Genomic DNA, 25395 nt, shown 5'->3' on the forward strand with positions numbered 1-25395 from the left:
AAGAACTGAGATTAATTATTTCAGTCTAAAATAATTTAACTTTTATTCTAAAATAATCATGAAGCAGAACCTGGCAGGAAAAGTAATGCCTTTACTCTTAACAGTCCTGTAAGACTCTGCTAACTATTCTTTAAGCAATGAATTCCTTTTCATGTCTGTTGAACAGCTGCAGCCAGTTGTCTGCATGATTTATGGGCTACTTGCCTGACAATTCTGGTGTAGTTAGTTGGTCTCATACACTGTTGAACCATTTTGTGAATATATTATCAGTTGCTGAAGTCTCTGTTCTCTTTGGATTTTAATGTTGTGAAGTTTCTGAAAGGACAAGGAAGAATGAGATGCTGGAGGAAGTCAGAGAGTAGCGTTGTCAAAACTGTCAGGCTGACACAGTTCTATTTCCAAAAGCAGCTTAGCTTGCTTAGGTGTCAGGAGACAAATAGGTTTCTGAAATCAGGTTCCTGAGCACCTAAATCATTCTTGACAGCATTTAAAACTTCTGCATGTTGAATGCTCTTGTTTGAGTTCCCCCCTTCTTGAATTTGGAGTAAGTTTAGTTCTTTGAACTACTCCCTATCAAATCTTTGACTTCAATAGAATTTATTTTTTCATTTAATTAGATGTGCAAGCAAATATTATGAAGCCCAAAGTCTAAAAGGCCATGTGCAGCGCAAAAATGGTTTCTTTGCCTGTGAGGTTACCTCATGAGTTTTCACAAATGTACCATCTAATTCCAGTTAATATAAAGATAGCAATGTCTGAAGCACACCCTGTTTGCTGAGCAGGAAGGTTCAAAATCTCTCCTTTTTAGGGGCAGAAGGATGACCATAGTTTGGTGTGGTGCTCAATGGCCTCAGAGTATCTGTGAGTTGCAGGTCACCCATAGCACAGACACCCTCCTCAGGCTCTCAGGAGCTGATTGCACCTGGTACAGTAACAAACATGAGTGTCACCCTTAGAACAGCCCAGAGAATCCCGCAGCTCCTTTTGCTCTGCAGACAGCCGTGACTGTGTTGGTTCTGTGGCAGCTGTGTACAGAGTCCCTTGGGTGGCTGTCCTACACCCTTCCTTGCCTGGTGGAGTACAGGAGGGGCTTTAGTAGAATTAGTAGGAGCTGAGATATAAGATAACTACTCTTAAATGCAGAAGAGGGTACTAGAATGGAGATTATGTCTTGCTGATATAGTCAATAAAATTCTTTATAGAAGTGGCTGATGGAGGAGTAGGAAATTATGGCAAGCACAGAGCTGCAGTATTATGGCTCAACATTTAAAATAAGAGTCAACAAACGCATAAATTACCATGGCAGTGCAGTGCATTCTGCACCATAAAAATATTTGAAAGACTTATTTGTACTCAGGTTGACTGAGCTAATGTTTTTGCCTAATATGAGTACCATGAGTTTTCAACTGTTTGTATTCAGTATTTTACAGAAAGAGTTGCATTTACCTTGAAAACCATAAAGAACTGAATAGGCTTATTCCTGGTGTGACTGGGCACTGGCTGCTGAAGGTATTTGAAGCCCTTGGTGCTCTCCACTGTTGGTTCTGGTATCCCAGGGGTGCCTGAAGGATGTGAAGGCAGCTCTGTTCTGCCAGGACAGGAATCCTGCTGGATTCCTGGGGCAGGATTGGAGGGCTTGGCACCCACGGGCCATCAGCCCATCCTCCAGCTCCACCTGACCCCACAAGTGCATGTGGAACCCTGTGAGTGCCACTGTCATCCCCAGAGCTCTGCCTGGACAGTGTCCTCACGGAAGAGTGAAGCTTGGAGTGCAGCCTGGGAGAGGAAAGAGGCAGAGAGAGAAAGGCAGAGTCCATTTGGTTATTCTCTTATGGGTGTAAATTCATGTTGAATGTCTTGCTCTCTCTCTGCCCATACTGGGTGGCAATAAAGAAACCAGTTTGATGATTGTGTCACACACTAATTAAAATTTTATTGCCGGAAGGGTGAAACTAGTCAACACACGTCTCCTGCTGAACTTCAGTCTTGCCTTTAAACCTTTCAGCTGATGTCAGACCTCAGGATGGTTCTACATAATCAAACAATTTTTCCAAGAAAAAACTAGTCTCTTCCCTAGTGAGGATGAAATTGGGAGTCTTTGCATTCTGCAGCCTGGTCCAATCAAGGATTGCTAAAACAAGCATTTCACTGTCAGTGTAAAGGGACACACCTTTAGGAGTAGGAGGTAGGAGTTCAGGGCTGCATTCAGGACAGAGCCACACAGCTCACAAACTGCCAGAGCAGGCCCTACATTTTGAATGAAGGGTGGCCTTGTTTAACGAAATAACCTGGGCATTTTTTACATTCTATCCTGCTTTACAACTAATTGAAAAATGTGCACACTACACTTTCTGAGGGTTTTCGTGCTCTCTTGGGAAGGAATTGGGGTCTCGAGGTAACTTAATTTCATATACATATGCCCATGTTATCACAGGTCATTCAATTTAAAATACAAGTTTACATTTTTTGGATTTTCCCCCCAGAAAAATCACTTTTCATCTTCAGTGTCTTCAGTGCAAATATCAGATCAAAATGCTGACAGAGGCAGGAGAAAGTAGAATGTATCTAAATTTACATATTGTTTTGTTCCAGAAACACTATTATTCTCACTGTTCTCATTTAATTGTCATTCTTCAAAGCATCATAACTTATTGCTTAGTCAACACCAAGTAGCGTCTTCCTTGTATTTTTCATGCAGTAATTTACCCCTTGAGTTACTCCTAATTTACCCTAATGAATTGCAATCAATGCAAGTGGTAAAGTTGACATTTAAGTGTATAGTTTTGTCTAGGTTAGGTAGACAGGTATCTGCCAGGGAAGATTGGAATTTCCCTTGTAATGTAAGCCCCCCTCCTCCCCTTTTCCAAATTATTATAAATTTGCAATTAAAAGGCTGTCAGGCAAAGATTTTGGGAATAGGTATAGCAGTTCTTTAGTAGGGATATTAAAAATACAAATGTTGTAGTACAGAAGAACAAGCAAGCAAACAAACTAATAAGAAATCCTAGAAAACCCTGACAGAGTCAGAAATACAACCTGACTCCCTCTTGATCAGGGTGTTGGAAACAGTCCAAGGTCAGCCCTCCTGGAGTGGCAGATGTGGTCCTGTTGGAAGCAGGGATGATCCTGTGGAGCCAAGGGTGCAGAGATGGGTCCAGTCTTCCTTTGGGAGTCCCATGGGAGCACTGGAGGTCTGGTGACACTTGTGGCTCCTTTTTATCTAGGTGAAGATGGTTGGGCTCCTCCTCCCTGGGTAGAGCATCTTACAATGGGATGATGTAATGTGTCATGTGATTGGTGACCTTTAATGGCCCATTAACAGGAGATATCCCCATGGGGGTAGTGGAAGAATGAACAGAGATAAGCAACATTCCATTATCTGATAAGCAACACTGCTCCACCTGGTTTTTAACAGATGGCTTCTTATCAGAGAAAGCAGTTTCAGCCATCTCTTTAAGTATCCAACACTTAGTCTCCTTGGTAACTTATGGGGAAAAAAATTCTTTAGAGTGAAAAAAGGACAAACCTAACCCCCAACCAGTTTAAAGTTTAGTTTTTTCAGAGTATTTTTCTCAGGGTCTCAAATGGCCACAGGGTTAGGAAGAAGTAAAAGTCATACACCTGAAAAATCCCCAAATTGCTCTTGAATACTTGTCAGTGCTTGTGGTGAAGCATTCCCTCTGTTTGTGATGTCCTGCCTGGGGGACATCAGCAGGAGCTGTCCCTGGCTGTCCCTTCCAGGCGGAGCTGGGAGCCCCTGGAGGGCCCTGAATGGGCTGGATCTGACTCTGCCAGGGCACAAGAAGGGGTTTGAAGAAAGGCTGCCAGGGTACGTTCACCTGCTGGGAGTGATGCCTGGGAAGGCTGACCTGAAACAGAGACTGGACAGAGCTGGAAACTAAAGCAGGGATTTATTTATTGAATGGCCTCCAGGATCCACCTTGAGCAGGACAGGGCCTGACCAGGACTACACCCAAGGTGGACCCAAAATGGTCACAAAAGGGCTGACTGGTCACAAGGTCTCACATTTTTATAAGTTTTGGTCTATTTGCATATTGAGGTTTAATTACCCAATTACAGCTACAGGTTGTGAGGTCTCATCCTTCTTGTTTCTCCCTTCAGTCCACCCTTGTTTGTACTTTTGGGCCTGAAAGTTGTCCTTAGTCTTGAGCAGGAGAAGGATTTGTTTTGTGTCCCTGCTGTGTGCAGAGCTGAGTGACACTGAGTATGAGCTCAGAGCTGCACCCCTGGGCAGCACAGAATCTGGAAAACATGAAAGCTGAAAGTTAAGGCATCAGGGGAGCAGCACCAAGGTTGAGTCTCTTGAATTGTCCAAGGGAAAACTCTCACGTGAGGGCTGTGATTTTTGGGAAGAATGCATTTAAGAAAGAAAGGAGGAGGCAAAGACCTATTTCATCCGTGATGAACCATCCTATCTGAATGACTATGGAAGTGGTTTTTTACATCTGTGATGTATAATCACACCTTCATGCTGAGGTGTGGAAGGATAATTAAACCCCTCTCCCTCTGGGGAGGCAATGAAACCCCAGCTCCAGGGGTGGGGACTGATGGAACAAAGCACATGGGCACAAGCTGGGTTATTTTGCTTTCTTACAGTTATTTTGCTATCTTACAGTTATTTTGCTGTAACATGGGTGGCATTTCCCTCCTGGAAATGCCAGTCTCCTGGTTTACAACAAATCTCCAGCCAGGACAGGAGACTGCTCTGATATTTTCTGTACTTCATCTAAATTGAAAGTGAACTACTCAGATCTGACTGAAGCATAAAATATTCTGGTCAATTTTATCTTGTTTCAGGCATTTATTTCATGTATTCCCCTGGTTAGATGTCTAGAAAGGATCGACTGATGAGCTCAGGGACTCTTCTGACCTAATAGGACTAAGATTAATCACTTGTAACTAGCTGTTAGAAGAGAGTGAGTCGTTAAATTGCTCTATCATATCATGTTAAGTAAAAGTTATTATTTTGAGCAAAATGAAAGTAGTCTGAGACCATGGGAAAGTTTTTCAAAGCCATCAAAGTGAAGGACAGACTTAAAATGAAAATCTATTTGGGAAAAGAAAAAAAAGACCAAGGGTAAGTTGAATGTGAAATAGAGTAGGTGTTTGATCTGAAGTTTAATATTTCCAAACAGTGATCTACACACAATGCTGGTTGTGGTCAAGTAGAGTTGTAGCTATGCAAGACTTTGAGTCTTCTATTTTAATAGATGTAGAAAATTGGTTGGCAAAAATAGTTGGAAAGCATGACAGGACTTTTAAAAGTAATATTTTTGAACATGATATTGGTAGAATGAAATGTTTTTCAGGATAGTGACCACTAGATCTTTGTCAGTATATTACAGCTATATTTTTTTTTTCTTTTGAGCTTTTGTTGCTCTGGTTTTAGGCATTGCTCACCTAAAATATTCCACATAATAACAGGAAGGCATTTGGTTTACCTCCTCTCCTTGTCCATCCTCACCCACAGCTGCTGCAGTTTGGCAAAGCACAGTAAGCTTATTGAAAATATTCCTTCTTATTGTGCTTGATGTCTTTAATGAAAAATGCTGCTTCAGTCTCGAGTGATTCAATTCATGGTTGTTGTTACATCCTATATATATATATCTTATATATCCTAAAAGAAGAAATAAGTGTGCAGTACAATAAAGGCCAGTGAATGAGGAGGCTCAAATGGTTTGCCAGACTAGGTTTTAACCTTCCTGGTATTGAGAATTTTAGTAAAGAGTGTTAGAAAAAGGATGTCCTGTATCTCCTGTTTAGAAATCTTTCCAGATCTAGGATGGGGGCTTATTTTCAAGACTGAATATGATTTGTGCTGTGTTATTCCAGGGGTCAGAGTTCAACATTCTTTAATAGCCAAATTTTCTATTGACCTCAAAGAGAGCTTTGTAGGGCAAAGGACTGTGGGATTCAGCTCACAGAGATTTCTGTTCTTTTTTAATAAGGAAAAGTCTTGGCTGGATAAAAATTGTGCATTCCAATGAAATACTGGTCCATCATTTGCAGAGTAAATGTACTGTTTAATATTAAAGAAATGAGTCAGTCTTTCAGTGGTAAAGTTCTTTCAGGTTATTAAAGTAGCATTATAATTTCTGTTCTACTGGTGTCACAGATGAAATTCTGCAGGATGGTCGTGACCAATTAGCAGTAGGTTGAGCCTTGAAAAGGATCATTTTAATCACTTCGTTGTATCCAGTGTTGAGCTTTTCAGTGTTGAATGAAAGTTTGACACTCAGTAGATTATCAAATCACTGAGTATTTCTCAGCTTTTTTTTTTTTTTTTTTTTTAAACCCTGCTAAGCAGGGTTCTTATCAGTAGTAAGGTCTTGTCCTGATGTCCATTCCTTACATGTGCTTTTCCTTCACTGTGTGATGGAGAGTGATACAAATAGGTGGCTTCAGCTGAGCAGGGACCCAGTGACATTTGGGGAAGAGACTCATTTAGAACAAGTTTGCAGTATAGGTAGGCCAGAATACATCTCTGCACACTGGAAGGTTAATCAGGTAGAAAGGAGAAGAGGGACGTAATGAATTAAACTGGTAGTTGACAAACATTTATTATTAGGAAATCGTAATTATTCGGTAATTATTATTAGGAAATGGTAATTCTAACAATGGGCTTCTCTCTTCTAGTATTTTTTCTCACGCTTCCATATTTTACCTTCCTTGTTTAAAAAAGCCGCTTTTCTACAAGCTTACATCGTAATTAGTAACAAATGTAGTGTCACAGATCATTCTAAGTATCAGAATATGACGAGAAAAATGAGGTTGAAGGTACTTGTAAGATCTGAAAATACTATTTAACTTCAGAAGAAAGGGTTTGACTGATGTTCAGTGCTGTTTGCAGGGAAAGAAAGGCTATTCATCTTGGTTTCTGGATCCAGAAATTAGCCAGGCTCCCTTCTCTTACAGCTGTGACAAATGTTTCTTACAGCAACGCTAGTGGGAATAACCTATTTACAGATAATGTGAAAAATGAAAGATGATAAATCACCTCTTGATAGTCGAGCTAGAAAAATTTTAAGCCAAAAATGAAAATGGGTATTTATGATGGTTCCAAGGACGCTTTTAATAGCTGTCTGTTCCATTTTCCCCCTGCTGTCTAGTGTACACAATGCTATAAAAACACACGGGGGTTTTTGTGATAGAAGTGTCATTCAGAATTAAGAGATTTCTGCATGGTTATGCACACTCATGGTTCTGTGGCTGGCTGGTGGCTGGAGTCTTCATTTCCTGACGCCTTGAGCCTTTGAGTGCTGCATTGTTTGAAAAGCCATATGCCCATTTCCCTGGATGTATTCAAGTAGTTCCCCTGTTCCCCTGTTGATACTGCATTCTTCTCTTTTATAAATTTGTTTAAAATGCTGCAAATATGATAAATTTGTTGGTTTTGCTGTTTAAATTCAATATTAACTTAAACACAATCCCAGAGCAGAAGGTTTTTCAGGCCAACCTCACCTACAGTGGGTAACCTTGGCTGTGTCCCTCCCTGAGGTGTGATAGCAGCCTCCTGTTCCTGCTCTGCCCTGGGAGAGCAGCATCAGAACCGTCTGCAGGAGCATGAAATGGCCTGTGCGTGCAGCTGCTCGGGCTGCCACTTCCACTAAACACTTCTCCTCTTTTCCTGGGGTATTTGCTATGGTAGATTGCCTGCAAGGCTTCATTCTGAGTCTGGGCCTACAGCCAAAACAAAACCCAGAGACACATCAAAGCACTTGCTTAGAGGATCACCAAATATTACTTTTAAATAGAACAGAAAGAAGTATTCCTTCTGAAACCCTAGGCTGGGCATGGAAAATATTTTGTAAAGGAGAAATTTGGAAATCCTGTGGAAAAGTAATTGTGTTGGACAAATACATGTGTTTGCCAAGCTTAAAAAAGGATGTTTTTGGAGCAGTATGCTTCAGAAAGGCCTTCAGCCACTACAACTAGATTAATAGAAATGATAACTGCAAAAGGGTTTTGTGAATAATCCAAAACCCGTGGCATTGACAATAGAGCTAGTGAAGTGCAAGCAACAGATTATTTTGTAGAGCCTGACTGAGAACCAATTTGAACTGGGAGCAGTGAGTTCCTCAAAGAATTCATGTCACAGAAATTAAAGGGAAATATAAACATATTTATGTAATATAAAATACCTGCAATTAATTGTCTTTGTCATTACCAAATAAATTTCCAGGACCCTGCTGAAGAAGCTGGGCTGGCTACAGGTGATATTACCCTGGGCAGACAAAGGAGGGCTCTGGTGTAAGCCAACATTTGAGCTATGGACTGGCTGGTTTTGTTGAGTGTTGCTAAGTTGGTGTCAGGCAGAAAACTGGGATCTGTCAGACTTCTTAGCTCTGAGGGGTTACTGAGCAGCACAGAAGCCTGGAAAAAAAATGTGTGTCTCAATGCTGAGCAAGAGACAAATCCCACTGATGCGCCCTGCCTGTGTAATTGGAGTTTTACCAAGCTCAGGAACTCCTCCCTCAAGAGTAGGTGTGAATTACATCCTCAGAGATGTTCCAAAATTAATCTGCCCACTGCTGAGCTCGTCTTCCCTTGACTGGTGCCTGTGTTGAGCTGTCCTGTCACTGCTGTGCTCTGTCACCCCGCGTGAGGAGCTCTGTGCTGATCGAACGGTGCCGCAAACAAATCCTCAGGCAAATGGGGAGCAAGAGCAAATACTGGAGCTTGTGGACATCAGTCTTGCGTCTTAACTTGCCTAAATATTTGTGAAACACTTTTTCTAATTATGTTCCCAGTGCTAGTAAAAATATAAAAGGCTCCTGAAGATACTTAGCAGATAGTTTTAGATGTCCGCAGACTCTGCTCATCCTTTTCTTTTGTTCATCTGTCTGCTCATAAAAATTGCTCTTTGTCAATTTTTTTTCAGATGTTTCCATTTAATTTCTAATTTTTAATATTTATTTGCTTTCTCCTCTGGAGAGTACAGAGCCCCTGATATCTTAAACTGGCACACTTTGATGTGGGAAGGTGGAACGTTTTTCTGCAGTATTAGCAGCAGTGAGGGGGATTTAGCACTATGTAGCCCTACAATACAGAGAAATAATCTTCCCCAAGACACAGAGGCTCATTTTGTATAGGGTGCTGTCATTCATATTGAACTGTTACTGCTGAACCCCAGAATAAGCAGCTTTTACCTGCTAATGTACAACTTCAGAGAATTTGAGATTCAATTGAAGGAAATCTACTCTTAATTTATACAGTTCATATTTATTCACCATATTTCTTTGGAGGCATCTTTTAAACATGACAATACAAAATTATCTGCTTTTCAACATTTGCTATGAATTAAAGTCTTTGCTGTAGCCACAGAGCACATGGGTTTGCTACAATCCTTAAAGTTAGATTTGGGTTTGATACTTTGATTATTCCTCCACAGAGAATTTACAGTTTTTCAATTTGAAATGTATTCCTGGGAAACTATTGTTGATTTTACTGTCACGGTGAGGAATATTTGTGATATGCAAGGTTAGAAGAAGATTTCTTTTTGTGTGAGTAGGTAGATTACAAAGCCTCATTGTAATTCATGTTCAGAAAGTTATTACAGAACATTCTAGATTAGGAAGAAAGTGTTAGACCTTAAATTACTTGTGAGAGCAGCTCCTTCCCAGGAGAACACAACAGTGCTGCACAGTGCAAAGGGCCTGTTCTGTTCAGTTCCTGCTCAACATGAGCATTTCTCTCCATGGCAGTTTGCTGAGTGCTCTTCCCCTTTGTTTATAAAAATCTGCTGCAAGACACTGATTTTTCAGATTTAAATGTACAGCTAAGCAGCCTGCTCTGATTAAATAATTATTTTTCCTGAGGGTGTTTCTCTTTGGTACTTCAAGAAGGATTTAAATGTCTCTAACCTGCTAGTAATGCACATGTGGTATCATCATGCTTAAAAACCCATGTTAACAAATCTGTGTTGGCTGGAGGTTAGGCTTTTGCAGTTTGCTGCCAAGTGTTTTGGGATGTCTTTCGTGACTCACTTGTGGGTTTACAACTCAGATTATGCAGTATCTCAAATGTGTGCTGTGAATTTTAATTCCTTTTTACGCTCTTTCCGTTATGGGTGTGGAATGAGGAGCAGAGCGAGGAAATAGCACCAAGAGGCACTGTAGTATGAAAACATGCTTATGAGTAATTTGATGTAAAATTGCTACAGATAGTGCAAAATAAATATTTGTGAGTGTATTTTTAAAAACTGTAGAGATTTGTATTTTTATTTTTGTGTTTGTATTGCACTAATTTGTTGTGTTGTACAGATCTGTGCCCATTCATGCCTACTGATCAGTTGTCATTATCCTAAGCCTTCAACAGGATGTGCGCTACAATTATATTTAGTACTCTTGTTAAAATTCATGGTCATTCAATTATAGTGTTTGAGGTAAAGTTAATTTACCTCCTTGGATTTTAACAAAATGGGGTTGCTCAGAGCCCTATCCAACCCCATCCTGGGGATGGGATGGAGCATCTCCCACCTCTCTGCACAACTTGTTTCCAGTGAAATTGAAAGATTGCCATAAGGTCTCCTCAGAGCCTTCATAATACATTATGCTTTCTTCAGTGCTCTAGGTTTCTTTGCTGAGTTTTTCTACAATTTCCTCTTTCAACAGCATTTTATGGTCCTTTTCCTGTTCCTCTCTTTGGCTGTGCTTGATCTTGTGTGAAGTAACTTTCATTTCCCTGTGTTGCAACACTTCTGTCTCTACAGCACAGAAGAATTTAGGAAATGGCAGGAGGTGAAGGATCTGTAGCAGCAGCCTGTGCCTACCACTGCTGGGCATGCATGGGGCAGGAAAATAGGCAATGAGGACTATAAGTGATCGAGCAATTTTCAGGTGTTTTACTGTGCTTTTCTATCCTACCCCGTGCTGTGAATGTACTCCTGGGAGAGTTTGCAGGTGCCTCGAACCTCCCTTCCCATTCCCATTGGTGCTGGGACAGCCTCTGCCCATTCCCTCTTGTTCTGAGCACCAGTTCAGGCAGCCACCAGTGCTCTCAGCCTCTGCCAGGGAGGAAAAGCTTGTGCCACAAACCAAAGGAAAAATTTGAAAAGGGTAATTTTAATGAATGCTTATTCTTTCATAGTCTTCCCCCCTTTACCAAAAAATTCATGAAAATGAATAATGATGTGGAATTATTGCATCCCTAATTGAACACACTTGCAAACATTTGCTGTCTTTTCTTCTTTCTAATCAAAATTGGATCTGTGAATAGTAATGGTCTCATGATATTGGGGAGGGGAGACAACGACAAAATTAACCCTTCTGAGCAAAGTGTCAGCATGTGAAGTCTTAGTGATCAGAGCAATACTTAAGTGAGCTAAATGCTGTCTGTAAGTGTCAGTAAATATCACAGTATAATACTTTAGCAATGCTCCTTGTTCCTGAGGCTGTTCACTCTGAGTCTGTCACAGGGACTCCAAAATTACCAGCAGCTTGCTCTGACCAAGGCTGTGCCCAGCTGTATCCTCAGTCAGTGCAGGAGCTGCAGTGTCAATTGTTGTTGCAAAAACTTTGATCAGTTTTATTTAGTTGCTTTATTTTCATTGTCAGTCTTATGTTTTAGTTAAAAAAACTGTGTAAGGAAAAGGAGAGCTTAACCTGTGGTGAGGAGTCACCATTAAGAATGTGAAACGTATTTGGAATGTTAGTATGTCTTAGCCAGATGATCCAAAGAGTTCTGTAGATCTCTATCTTGAACAAATCATTCTCAGGAATGAGATGCACAAGATTCCACAAAAATGAATTTTTAGTCATGTTTGACATTTTCCTAGCAGAAAATTACACTCTGTTCCATACATTAGAAATGATGGTATGGTACATACTCTCTCCCCTCATTATGTGTTATATGCATGATCTTTTCTGGCTAGTTCTGAATGAATAACTGTTACAGATATTGTCTCAAAGATCTGACTTATTCTCAGTACCTTTTCATTTTCCTAATCTTAATTAAATCTGTGACTCAAGAGGATGCATGATGAGAATGAAAAGAATCAGCTTGTATAAATCAAAAGCAGTGATATGAAATCAAACCCATCAGGATAAAAGTGTCTTTTGTATAGAGGCTATTAAGCACTTATCCTTTACCCCCTTGCCTTTTTGTTTGTTAGATTGGAAGGGACAGAATTGCTGTTCAGCTCCTGAGGCAAACAGAGGGGGGGATTCTCCAGCTGGTACAGAGGCCCCTTGTGCAGCAGGAGCTGCAGTGCATCTGAGTGCTGAGAAATGTGCTGTGCTTCCAAAGAGCTCTGGCGTTTGTCCTTCCGTCCCCCCAGCTGAACCACTCCTCCTCCCTCGGCCTCTGCCCCTCCAAAATCCCCTGAGGTTATTTTAGCCACCATCCACGGCTTGGTCTGGGTTACAGCCTCCCCCAGGGATGGTCAGCCCAAGCGAGGAGGCAAAGCTGCCAGAGTAGAGGTTGGGGGATAGGCAGGGTCAGTGAAATTCCTGGAGTGGAAATCCAGCCTTGGCACAGCAAAGCAAAGCTCTCCTTGCTGGCTCCAGTGCCCTGTCCAACTGACAGAGTTATGTTTATTTATGGCAGTAGCTGTGAATTTGTTGGAGTGCCGTGGCGTTTGTAGGAAATCACACAAATTGCTGATTCCAGTGGATTAGGCTCTGTAAGCCTGGCTTGAGTAAGGGGATGTGTAAGAGTTTGCAGAAACTGTTTTTCTTAATTTGACAATGTCTTTTGATAAACTGATGCATCTGTGGTGCATGCTCAGAGCTGTCTGGTGGTATAAATCAGGCACTACTTCATTAGTCTAGCTTGAAACCAATGCATGAAGGAGAATTTTATGCAGTTCTGAGATTTTGCCAAGTTTTTGGGAAGTAGGATAGGAAGTGGTTTATTGTAAATCAATTTGGCCATATGCTGTTACAGTAAGTAACAAGCAAAGTTTACTTGATTCACATCTAAGCATTGGAACAGCAGACTAATAGAAGGGGATAGGATAGTTTAGTATTTTGCATATATCTATATATAAACCCTCATATTCAGTGAAAATATTGAATTAAACTATTTTTCTGTCCAGACCCTTTAAAATAGAAAGGTATTAAGACCTTGGGGCAATTTGAGTGATAAGAAGTTGATTTAGTTTCATCTGTTGAAGCCTTGGCTTAAAAAAACATGTTCAGGTCTGCTGATTTTTTTGTTTATTCTTTGTTCAAAGCTTTTTTAGCAGATTTACTGTGGGCAGCTTTTAGCATAATTGAATTGATAATACAAACTGGATTGCTCTATGAAATTAGAAAACCAAAACATGCCTTCCAGTAACATCCGGTGATGGAAAATACTGTTTTCCTTAGGAGCTTGACTGATGGTAAATATTCCCTTGGAGAGCTTCAGAAGGGCTGTATGGCACTTGGCAAATGTTTTGGTCAATATTAAAAATTCAGGTGCAGCTTTCATGCATCTAGGGGAAGACTAATCTTTTTTTTATTTTATCTGCCGTGGCTATGTTCACTTTCCCTCCTTGCAATCCCCTCTGTGCAGCCCTATAAGATACAGAAGCAGCAGCTGCAATCTCTGTCACTCAGCAAATATTTTACAAATGAAAGGAATTCATGGCTTGAGCATTTTGTCCTTGCACTATTTTGGTGCAGAACATCAAACTTTTAGTAAATATGTGAAGATACGAATGCCACAAAGTCACTGCCTGAGATCTCTGAATTTTTGTTTATCTGGGTTCAAAGTCAGGCATTGCCTGCGAGTATGTCTTTTTGAATAAAGCAGGGATTCTCATTTCCCAGCCCAGGAAGCATTAACAGAGCAGGGCTTGGCTCAGCATCAGGAATAAGGAACAAACAGACTCCTTGCCCCCAGCCTCTCCCAGTCCTAGGGAGGCAAGAGTGGCTTCTGACAAATGAGTTTAAATATGAATTACATAATATTTCATGGCAATTCAAGATCCAAAAGTAGTCCAAGGAGAAAGTTGTTAGAGTAATTTAGTTTCTAGGAGAAAATTTAATTTTAAACAGACTGTAATAAGAAATAAAATGACCATTAGATATGTATCATTTTGTAATCAGTGTCAGCTTTGCTACTGCAGATTAAGTGCTATTACCTAACTGCTGAAATTCAAGGTTGAAAAGGCTTATTCTTTCTCAGCTGACTTCCAGAAAGCAATGTTCTAGTAGGAATCAACAGTGTATTTGTACTGTACATGCTCTGTTCTCAGTGCTGCTGGGTATCTGTGTCTGTGTTAGTGTCTGAAGGCACAGTGTCCTTAATAAGACATTTTAACTTGGTCAGCCCTGACCTGGTCGGGTGGTTGGACATGATGATCTCTGTAGGTCCCTCTCAACTGAACAGTTCAGTCTCCTCCACTCTAAATGCCTGTCAGTCCTTCCATCTCTGAACTGCTTCTTAGTTTGGGAATAGTGAGCTGATAGAAATGTGTAATATGAGCTTGCTAGCAGAAGTTTAAGGTAGACTAATTTGGGGTTTGTCCTCTATAAGTCACTTGAGGTATTGGAGAAATTTGATATTACGCTGCTGCATTTCCCCTCTGGAGCTGGATGGTGTAGTGCCATGTGGGTGGGACTCTCCTGCAAAGGGTTTATTTTGCAATGGCAAGAAGATGATTTACTTTTTAGGGTCATGTACTTTCCACCTTCTGGACTATTTTAGTGACTCTCCTCACTGGTGAACAGAGTTAGGAGTGTAGAAAGGAGCCTAAGAGAATTTTGTTTCTCTTCAAATCATTCCACTGTGGAACTGTTGAACCACAGCCAAGCACTAACGAAAGACAGGTTTGAACCCAGTGGCTTTATATTTGTTAGTATTTCTTTTGAAAAGTTTTCTGATGGATTTATTGTGTTTCATCTACTTGTAACACAGGCTGTATAAATAATGAAAGACACACAAAAATGTTATTTTAAACTGTGGACAAGATAAATTCACACACTACATTCTGCTTCCCCTGTGGCAATATCTACACCTGAGGGATTCCCTCCCCCTCCTTCTTAAAACTTTTGAATGATTGTGTCTTGTAAAATTTTTCTCCAACACTGTTTACAAAGGAGAAGTTTTGTTAAAATCAAGGTGAGTTATTTTGGGACTGAGATTTGGTCCCAAGAGAGTTTTTTTTCAGAAAACAACACACAAAGGCAATGACTCAAGAAACCTTGAATATAATCCTGAAGTGGGCAAAGAAGTATATTTTTTCACTTGAGCTATTTTTATAAAAAATAACTTTCTACCTTTGTACTTCAAAAGCATTAGCTGATGTGTGTTTCAGTCTATGTTGAAGGGGGTTTTATTGATTTTTATGGACTTGTGGCATTTATATTCCACAATTTCTCTCACCTCAGTTACTGATCATATGTTCTTTGCTTCAGCAGAACTGTGGTTTTCTTTGTTAGGATCCAGTGGCAGCAAAAATGTGAAAATTTTCTACAGTTTGCCTGTATTTCTTATTCTGCTCCAAAATCCAATACATTTGAGAACTTGCAAAACTTTTCAGCTTTAAACTACGACATATTTTAACTGTTTGCAAGGTTGTTTGGCAGTGTATTGCATGGAAGGTAATGTGGCTGTTGAGGAGATTTCATGCTGTGATCAGAACTCTGCAAAGGGCTCTTAAAGAATAGTGGAATTGATGGCAATACAGTGTTAGTGTGGTTTTTATGTTTGGTTGGTTTTGTTTGTCATTGAAAATCGTCTTCAAGGTTAATTGCTACTTATTTTTTTAACTGAAGAAAAATGTTTTTTCCAGAATTATGTTCACTAAGAGCATGTTTGCTCACTTTGTAGGTCCGAAATACTGTAAGGAAAAAGAGGAGTAGCCTAGGAAATACTAAAAGGAAGAGACTTTTTTACTTTTTTTGTGAACTTCGTACATCTGGGTCACATTTGTTCCAAACAAAATGCATCAAAAATTCTGCAAGCCCAGGCACAGCCAACAGCATAAAAAATGATGCAGAATGACCCTACCTGAATATTTGTCCAGCATTTCCCACACTGATATGTGCATGCACAACACAGGATAGTAAACTCAGTGTGATGATCAGTCCATATCTGGACAGTATTTTGAGGGAATTTGGGACCAACAGTTGTTTCTTTAGTAACTTTAGAAACTAGGAAATATTTCATAGTAAACTTTGTGTCACACTTCACCTGAGGCTTGTGGAGCTGCAGTTCCAGAAGTCCTGGATAAATGCAGAAAATCTTCCCTTTTCCCAGACACTTATCTACTGAGAAACTGAGAGAGGGTCATGGGGATTTGGTGCTGCAAAGGTCTGAACTGGACACACTCCTTGGCCAAAGAACTTATGCTCTGTTGATAAACTGCTTTGAAAATTTCAACCTTATAACATACAGCATATAGAATTTCCTTTAAGAAATAAGGTTCAAAAAAGTTTAAGTTGGACTAAATTCAAATTTCAGGCAGAGTTTTGCTATGAATGAAGAATTCTGGCCAGTTTCATCTCCAGAAAAACTCCTTCAGAGAAGACTGTGCTCCTCTGCCATCTTTCCATTACTGTCTGGAGTGATTAACATGCATAGATGCTTCAGCTAAAGAATAAAAAGCCCAGACCTTTCAATTTTGTAAGAACAAGATTGCATTCAGTAGAAAAACATTCATCAGTATTGTGTGATGTTCTGCTTTTGTCTGGGATAAAGGCAATTTTCTTTGTTGGGGCTGATATGGGGCTGTGCTTTGGCTTTGTGCTGAAGTGTGTTGATAATTCAGGCTGGGGGGGAACACCTTGGGAGGGGACACAGGCAGGACAGGTGACCCCAGGGACAGCCCAGACCATCTGGCATCATGCTCAGCATGGAAAGCTGTGAGGAAGAAGAGGCAGGGGGATGTTTGGAGTGATGGCTTTTGTCTCCCCAGCTGGGCATGGCTGGACACCTGCCTTGCTCATGGGATGTGGTGAGAGAATTCCTTGGCTTGCTTTGCTTTTGCTTTCTCTATTAAACTTCATCTCAGTCCATGAGTTTCCTCACTTCAGTCTCCTGATCCTCTCACATCCCAAAGGCAGTGAGCTGCTGCCCTGGTGCCACGTCACCAGCTGGGGTAACACCACAGCAGAGGTGTGCAGCCCTTGTGAGCAGTGTGCAAAACTCTGAGTCTTCTTTCATGAACAGTTAAACTTCTAGTGAAGAGACAAGACTAAAACTCTGCAGATGACTGACTTAATGAGGAAAGCACAGTTGATTGATCTCTGGGAGCAGATAACTCACGCAGATGAGGCCATCGCTCAGCTCAGCCAACTGCTAAACAAAATACATCATTCAAATCTTTGGGAAACTGTCAGTTTCTAGGGATAAAATGATAACTGTCTGAACACTGACCTTAGTCCCAAATACTGAAATTGAGAACGGATAGAAGCTAGATGCCAACAGTTACAGCCATACACTTTAATGGCAAACGTTCCTTGTAACATTTCATCAACAGATGCAGTGTTTGTATATGGTTTTTTTTTTTTTCTTTTTAAGATTCTTGGTTTTCTAGGACTAGATTTAGATGTTGGTCATTGGAACAAAGACACAGGTGCCTGGAAAGGTGTATCAAACAGTAACTGCTGTTCTGCAGAGAATCCCACTGCAGGTGTGGGCAGCAGCTACCCAGGGCACTGTTTCCAGTCAGGCAATTCCAGTTGGATCCAAGAGTCAGTGAACTGGTGAAATTGTGTTTGATAGTCCCAAGGAAATGCAAAGATGTTTGTGTTACCAATAATGATATGGACAGGCTCTGAAACACTTTAAATTTTCAGTAATAAGAAATGGGGGAGAGGAAATTACTTTTAAAAATGGACAGGCATATATTTCTAGTCTTGGAAGTGACATTTTGAAACTTTCCGTGTTGCCCTGTTGGGGAGGTAGGAGAGCCACTTGGGTTCTCCTCCTGCCCTGGAAATCTCTCAGCTGTTCTGTTAGGGCAGAAGAGGAGCTCTGAGATGGCAGGGGACAATGTGTGGTTCTCCCTACTGCAGGAGGACTCATCAAGTAAGAAAACAGAATTCCCAAATTAAGTGTTTTAATTAAAATAACACAGTTTCGCAAAGAATTTAGCAATCTCTCTGATCATTTTAGGCTTCTGTATGTGAATAAAATGTTTTTAAAAAGCCAACAAAAAGCCTCAAACACCTGGATCAGAGCCATTTTCTCCCCCAGGCAGAGACTGGCAATGGCTTTTTTTAATTTCTTAGTTCTTGTGAGATAGTGAACAAAAGTGCATCAGCATATATAAATGTTAAAGAATCTGAGGCAGGAAGACTTGTGAATGCATAACACCGTATTGGGCTATAAATGAATTTGGGGTGCTATTTCAAGAGGAATATTCAGATAGAGGAATTTATTATAATTCAATAATTTCTGAATTTTTACTAATTAGTATATTACAACCAAATTACTTCAGTGACATTTTTGGGACCAAATTAAATAAAATGTCTATGGTATGTTAATTTGAGCTCATGAAAGTCTAATTTGAATATGTAATTTGGATCAATTAGAAGTCTCTTCTGAACTTTAGTGATAATAGAAATGTAAAAAAGACTGGGAAGCTGTTAGGATTAAGAGTGATACATCTGGGAAAAGCAAATTACAGTGTCATTTTTAAAATGCAAATGAGGCTTAAAATCTAAAGATAATATGCATATATATAAACATGTGCAATATCTGAAAGAACTCACAGTTCTTTAAAAAATCTCTATAGATAGTAAATTTTTTCATCATTAATCCTCAGTTTTTTCTGCAAAATATCTAGACTATAGCTACATTTTTACTTCCAAAGAAAATGTAAGTTTGGGAACTCTCCCAGAAACCCAAGTAGCATTCATTTTCTTCAGAAAACTTGAGAATAAAAACAGCAGTCTAATTTTGGTCCTTGTGAATTGCCACAGTGAATTGAAACTGAGTTCAAGTCAGGGTAAATGAGATTAAAACCTGCTCTTGGAGTTTCAGGAATATGTACAAGATATGTAACAAAGCTCCTTAGCAAGGTACTTGAGCAAAAAATGTGGGTGAAGCTGGGTTTACGGATTTTTTGCTCAATGGAAGGATCCCAGAGACAGGTTTGGGCAGTGGGTGTCCCTCCTGTGTCCCCTGGCTGTCCGTGTGTCCCTCTGACCTTCCCAGCTTTGCTCTGGGGAGGCAATTTTATTGTTTCAGTCAGGAGCAAACAGCCCAGGTGGGCAAATCCGGAATGACCAAAGCACTTAACACCTCCTGCGGACTCCAGTTCCATTTATTGTGAGCTGAGACTGGCTGTGCCTGGGGCAGGAGCTGTGCCTGGAGCAGAGCCCAGCACAGCCTCCTCCTCCCTGCCTGTCCTGCAAACTCCTGCCCTGGGGTGGGCAGAGCTCCAGCTGCCAGGCTGCTTCCTGGGCATGCTTTGGTGTGCATGAGTGCCCTGCTGAGAGGCAGAGTCCACCTCTGTCAATGGTGTACTCTAACAAAAGTCCTGCCAAGCTGCTTGTTGCCTGACCCTCTGTTTGGGGAAATAGCTGCATTCGCCTGGCAGCAGTCCAGAATGCTGAGGCGCAGGAGTGGTTACTGCTACTTATGTGGTAAAGTCAGAGCTCTGAAAGGGGTCTCTTCAAGATTTAAAAAAAAAAAAAAAAAAAAAAGCCAGAGAATAGTTTCTTATCTTCTTATAGTTTCTTATCTTACCTTCTTATCTTCCATCAAAATGTAAAATCTCAAATTGTAAATGCCATTAATGAAAATACAAAGGTGTATTTGGAACTACATGGCAGCTTTATGCATTGCTGTTATAACACTAGGCTTGTGAAATTATAATTATCATTTGAAAAAAAAATAGAATAGGGCAAAAACCCTTACAACGTTCACTTGAGAAGAGACAAGAATAATTATACCCACAGATATCATCAATGGAATTGAGCTCTGGTTAATTTAAATCCACATTGGGCCATTTTACATACTGCTTTCCAGGAGTTACTCAGAAAAGCTGATCTTTATGCTGCAGGAGGACACGATTAAGATCTCACTACCCAAGAAGTTTGTTTTAAACTAAATTGCTACATGTTTATGGGAACAAACATGTTTGCAGTCTACAGCATTGCAGTAAGTGTAGCTATGATTATCATTGGCTTCTTGCTCTGAATTTAGAATAATTTCCTTCTAAACCACACATTGCATCAATTCAATTGTGTATTAAGACAACCTCTGCAATATTAAAATTACTTTTACCTGTGCAGATCCACAGTGAGTTTGTGTACCTGGATATTTGACTGTCTGAGCTACATGGTTTAGAAAAGAGGACACTGAAAAAAAAAAAAAAAAGTAATGTTTTTTTGTTTCCTCATGCAGTGGATTTGTGGCATGGTTTTAATAAACTGCAAATTACAAAACTTGATGGTTGCTGGTGTCCAAATGATGATGAATTTTCACCATGCACTTCCTCCATAGCATTGTGTCCAACGGGATGGGCTGAACTGCAGCATTCCCAGTCAGCAGTTTCCTGCTACACCACTTTAATGTTGGTGTTTTGTAAAAATTCATTTTAACTATCGAGAAGCTGAAATGTAGCTAAATCTCAGGATAAGAAATGGATATCTTTTAAGCAAAGGTAATTTGTCTTCTAGAGGGGAAGCAGTCCTCAGCACGTGCTAGTTTTTTATGGAGAACTTGGCATCGAATATTAGTCTCTCTTATCAACTTGTGGCACACTTAGCTGTATGTACAGGATTGGGGTTTAACACTGTTTTTCCTTTTTTCTTTCTTTTTCTTGCTGCTTTAGTAAGTGCAATTTTACATTACCTCAAATATTCTTTGCCAACATCCCTCAGATTTTAGGAATCGTAATGGCTTCATCACCTGCTAATTTGTGGGATTTAATGTTCTGAGGAAATGACCAGCAAATCGTTTGGTGGGTTATTTTGTAGTTTTGTTGGTTCAGTTTAAGGGTTTTTTTTGTTTATTTGTTGGTGAGTTTTTTGTTTGTTTGTTTGGTTGGTTGGTTTTCATTGGATATTTGTTTGGTTGGTTGGTTTTTTATGTAGGGTTCTCTGGGGTACCATCCTTTATACTTAAGCCTGACAATATCAGTCAAACACTGTATTTCTATTTTTTTTTTTTTTAACAGATAACATGATCTAGTTTTATTCTAAAGCTCTAAACTGTCTCAGGGATATTTGTTTGCAGTTTGGGAGCAACTTTGAGCAGCCTGCCTGAGAGCCTGGGCTTGCCTTGTGTCAGAGGAGCAGTAAATGTGCCTGGACTCTCAGGATTACAGCCCTTCTGAATGGGTGGGAGCTGATGGTCTCTCTTTTAGGGTGCCCCTCTGAGGGCCACGGGGTGAGGCAGCAATGTCTTTACATTTTCACCCTGCCTGTGGAGCATCTGAGAGATGGGCACTATATTGGTTCCTTCAATCAACCTGGTAGAGCAGAAGGACTGAATTTTGTTTTGCCTATTAAGAGATAGAATTAATGTAATAACAAAGTTGTAAAAATCCTATTAGAGTGGTAAAATTACTTTTGGTAATTTTTCAAGTCCTGATTTCCTAATCCAAAGTATAGAGTTGGTGGAATTCTCTCTTTCTTGCAAACAATTAAAATTGATAGTTTAAATTCATGGTTTTCCCTTAAGTAAATTAACAAAAGTCCTAGAATATTTTCATTTTAACATACAACTATTAATACATAAATTCTGAAAAATTGGTAGTGGGAATAATTTTTTTTATATGCATGATGTGTTTTAAAATTTTGATCTGTAGAGTTTGGAAGAAAATATGAACAGAACCCAAACAACCTGCCTGGTCCAGTCCCATCAGTATGTGGCTTGGTGTGAAGGGTCACTTTTCCCATAGATTAAGCAAACATGGAGAGATGTTACAAAATGCGTGCAAAAGGAAGGCTGTGATTTGCAAATTCACACCTCTGAGCCTCACAGTTATCCAGTGTGGGGACTAGGCAAAAATGTCCAAACTGTTCGGCAGAGATGAGGAAGAGCAGCAGACATCTGGCCAGAAAGTTATGCTGTTAAAAAATAAAAATCCAGAGGTTAATCCTTGGTGGTGAGTTTGGGTCAGAAGGCAGTGAACAAGTTTTTAGCCCATGCACTAAATTAGGAACAGCCTTCAATGCTGAGCTACTGAATGAACTCTATCTCAAATTACTTATCTTTACAGGATCTTTTCATTCTACCTCTACTGCCCCAGAAACCTGTCACACTGAGCACACCTCTATCTTTAGATAAAAAGGCTTTTTCAACTCAGCAAGTTGTGGTTGGTTGAGATAATGCAAAGTTTTGATAGCCATAAAATAGCCTTAACAGAAATGAAAGAGACTTGAGCCAAGAATTTTTGTCAAAGTTAGTACCTGTCACAGGTTTTTCACCAAGTTCACTACTTTCAAGAAGACCACTTTAGGATTAAGGGGAGTTGGATGTAGGTTAAAACAGAATTATCAGTTCTCAGTGGGGGTCTTCCTGGAGATAAAGCTTGGAACCAGAAATCCATACCCTATGAAAAGCTGTCTTAAAGCAGCTTGTCTTTGAGATGGTGGTGAAATCCTGCCAAGAGCTGTTAATCCTGGTGGCCTGAGTGTCCTTAAATTAATATCAAAAGCTGTAAGGAGCTGCAACACAGGATGGGTTGTTACAGGTTTGAGGGTCAGATGAAACTCCTGTGATTAAGTGTGGCTGTTCTTTTTCTCTTTGTTTGCTTGTGGGTCCATGACAGTTTCTCAAAAACGTTGACATCTCCAGATGCTAACCCAAGATTTGGAAAATGCTGGCTCAGTCGTTGCTCTCTGAAGTATTTAGTGCTTGAAAAGGGCAAAGGTGTGACAGGGGGGTAAGCGTCCTCACCTGGGGGAGCCAGTTCCTCTGCCAGGGTCACGTTCAGTATCTACTGATGACATTCTGAGACGCCAATAAAAGTGCTATGCCTTTTGATCAATATTTTGAATCAATTTTAATTGCTGAAGAAGGTAGTTTGTGAGCCCAGCTAGGAACCATATCTTGAGTAAATTTTAGAACTTTGGCAAGAAAAGAGGAATTTTAATCTGGCCTTCTAAAATGATAAAGGTAGATTTAATCATTGCACTAAATGTATTCAAGCATCAAATTACAGTCAGTCATTTGTTTGTGGATTTTTGTAGTTCAGTACTTGGAATATTCCATGGATACTTGGAAGTACACTGAAGATGAGTGCCCTTTAATGGGAAGTGCTTAGATCCATTACTATAGGAAAATATCTTTCAGACCAGTAAATTATATATTTTATTATTTTTCCCCATCTGTGCCAAATAATGAATTGCCTTTTATGATTTAACCTTGGATGTATAGGAATCCCCTGGTAGAGTGTGTGTGCAAAGGAGAAAACCCAGCAATCCCTCAGCCTGGTGGGTGCTTTGGTAATTCTTATGCAATACACTACCAAAGCCTAGCAGTACACAGAAATAGTACAGCTAGAATTGTATCAAGTCAGGTAAACCAAAAGGCAAACCTCTTTTTTTAAATTTTTTTTAATGTATAAATACATGCTAATATATATTTAATACTTCTGGTCTGATGGAGAATTTTTCAGAATATGTAGTTCCCATGTTATTGCCTTGGCCTATAAACTTTCAGAAGGCTTAGAGTCCAGAAAGTTCATGCCACATGATGACAAGATTCTGAACAAACTTATCTCTAAGAGCAGTTTTCTGCAATTTGTTCACCTCCATTATTCTGAAGCTGAAGCCTAAACTGACTGGGCATACATGTCCTGAGGAAGCAGAATTGCATCTCCCTGGGTTTATAGCGTTCGAAAGGTTGATTATGTGTTTTCAATAGCAATTTTCCAGGCCAGTAGTTTACTGTATCAATTACTGTGTGCTGGCAGATGTGTAACAGTTCCTATTGCACAAATGCACAGCAGATATGATATCATAGGATGGCAGTTTCAGAACTACCTTGGTTTTTTTCTTCATTCTGTTCCTGTTTTTCAGGTTTCTGTACTAAGCATCTGGCCTGTTGCATCAGATCTGCTGATCATTAATTTGGTTTTTCCCATAAAAACAAAGCAATGAGAAAAGACAGTGTTAAGGTACTTAAGAGTGCCTGTTAAAATGATATGGTATTCAGTGGCAGCAAATGCTAAATTATTTAAAACAGAGAAGATAATCTAGAATTCTTTGGAAATAAGTTTTCTCTGAGGCAAATCTATCAGGCTGTAGGGAAAGGAAGAAATCAAGATGCTGCTATCTAGAATGGAAGAAATGCAGAATATAGGAGCATAGGATTTAAACCCTCTGATCTAAATCAGTGCAAAAGGGCCTTAGCTCTAAAGAGAACATAATACCTACTCCAGCTCTTGCCATCCACTGCAGCCCACAAAGAAATCTCTGAAGACTAAAAGAAATCTCCCAAGAATAAAAGCCAAACCATGTGTTATAGGACAAGAACAGCCTAAAAGCTTGTGTTCTGCTCTTTAGTTGGTTGGGGGAAATGCTAAAAAACCCCACAGATGATTCTAAGGTCATGACTGGCCACCAAAACAAAAGCCCCTTTTCTGGAGCCCCAAGTGACTAAATGGATACATAAGTAAAGTGTAGATGTGAAATCATCAAGGAGATTTTTTTTTCTTTACAGAGGACATTCTGTACCCTGTTATTCATCAATCTGGAGACAGGAAGCCCTAATTCTAAAGAAAACACGGAAAGAACTTGCAGAACACATTGATGTCTTTGTGTCACCCTCAAGTTCTTTCTCCATCAATTATCTACAAGTAGATTGAATCTAAATCTTGCTGCTTGTTCTGCATAACTACTGTAAGATGATAAAGAGAGGCCTGGGGACTGAACTTTTCTTGTCTCAGGTCCTGCAGCTTACTCTTTAACTTGATGAATCTTGTTTAACAACCCTCTCCCTTCAGCTCTTCAGAATGCTACATGTGTGTAGTGAGTGATAATGAAAAAGAGCTTTTGTGTTTGCTTTTGTAATATATGCCATAATTTACATGAGCTTGTCATTATCTGAGCATAAAGGATGTGTAGAAAAGTTTTGTGCTGTTCTATCTGTCCTTTACTTGGTAATTAAGAGTGCACTGATACAGATGTATTGTAGGCAGATATTATCCAAATCCTGACAAAGAAGCAAAATTTTTCATCTAATCTGTCATGATGACCATCTTGAATACTAACTAGGGCATTTCTTGATCAGAATTGTCAAAAGACACTTGCACTGTGCTCCTGCCAGGGTACATCTTTGCTGGCAGATACTGTCTTTCATATGAACTACAAATCTCTCCTGCTTCAGTTTGCATTTCTCTGGCCATGAAAAAATCATAGCAGCATAAATGTGTCTGCCTTTTCTTCCTTCCATTCTCTGTTGAATTTATTTTTATAGAAAAGCCTTTCATGAACTTTGTTAACATGCTTTTCTTGGCAGGATAATTCTTTAAACTGCCCG

The sequence above is a fragment of the Sylvia atricapilla genome, chromosome 12 (assembly GCF_009819655.1).
Source record: "Sylvia atricapilla isolate bSylAtr1 chromosome 12, bSylAtr1.pri, whole genome shotgun sequence".
Taxonomy (NCBI): domain Eukaryota; kingdom Metazoa; phylum Chordata; class Aves; order Passeriformes; family Sylviidae; genus Sylvia; species Sylvia atricapilla.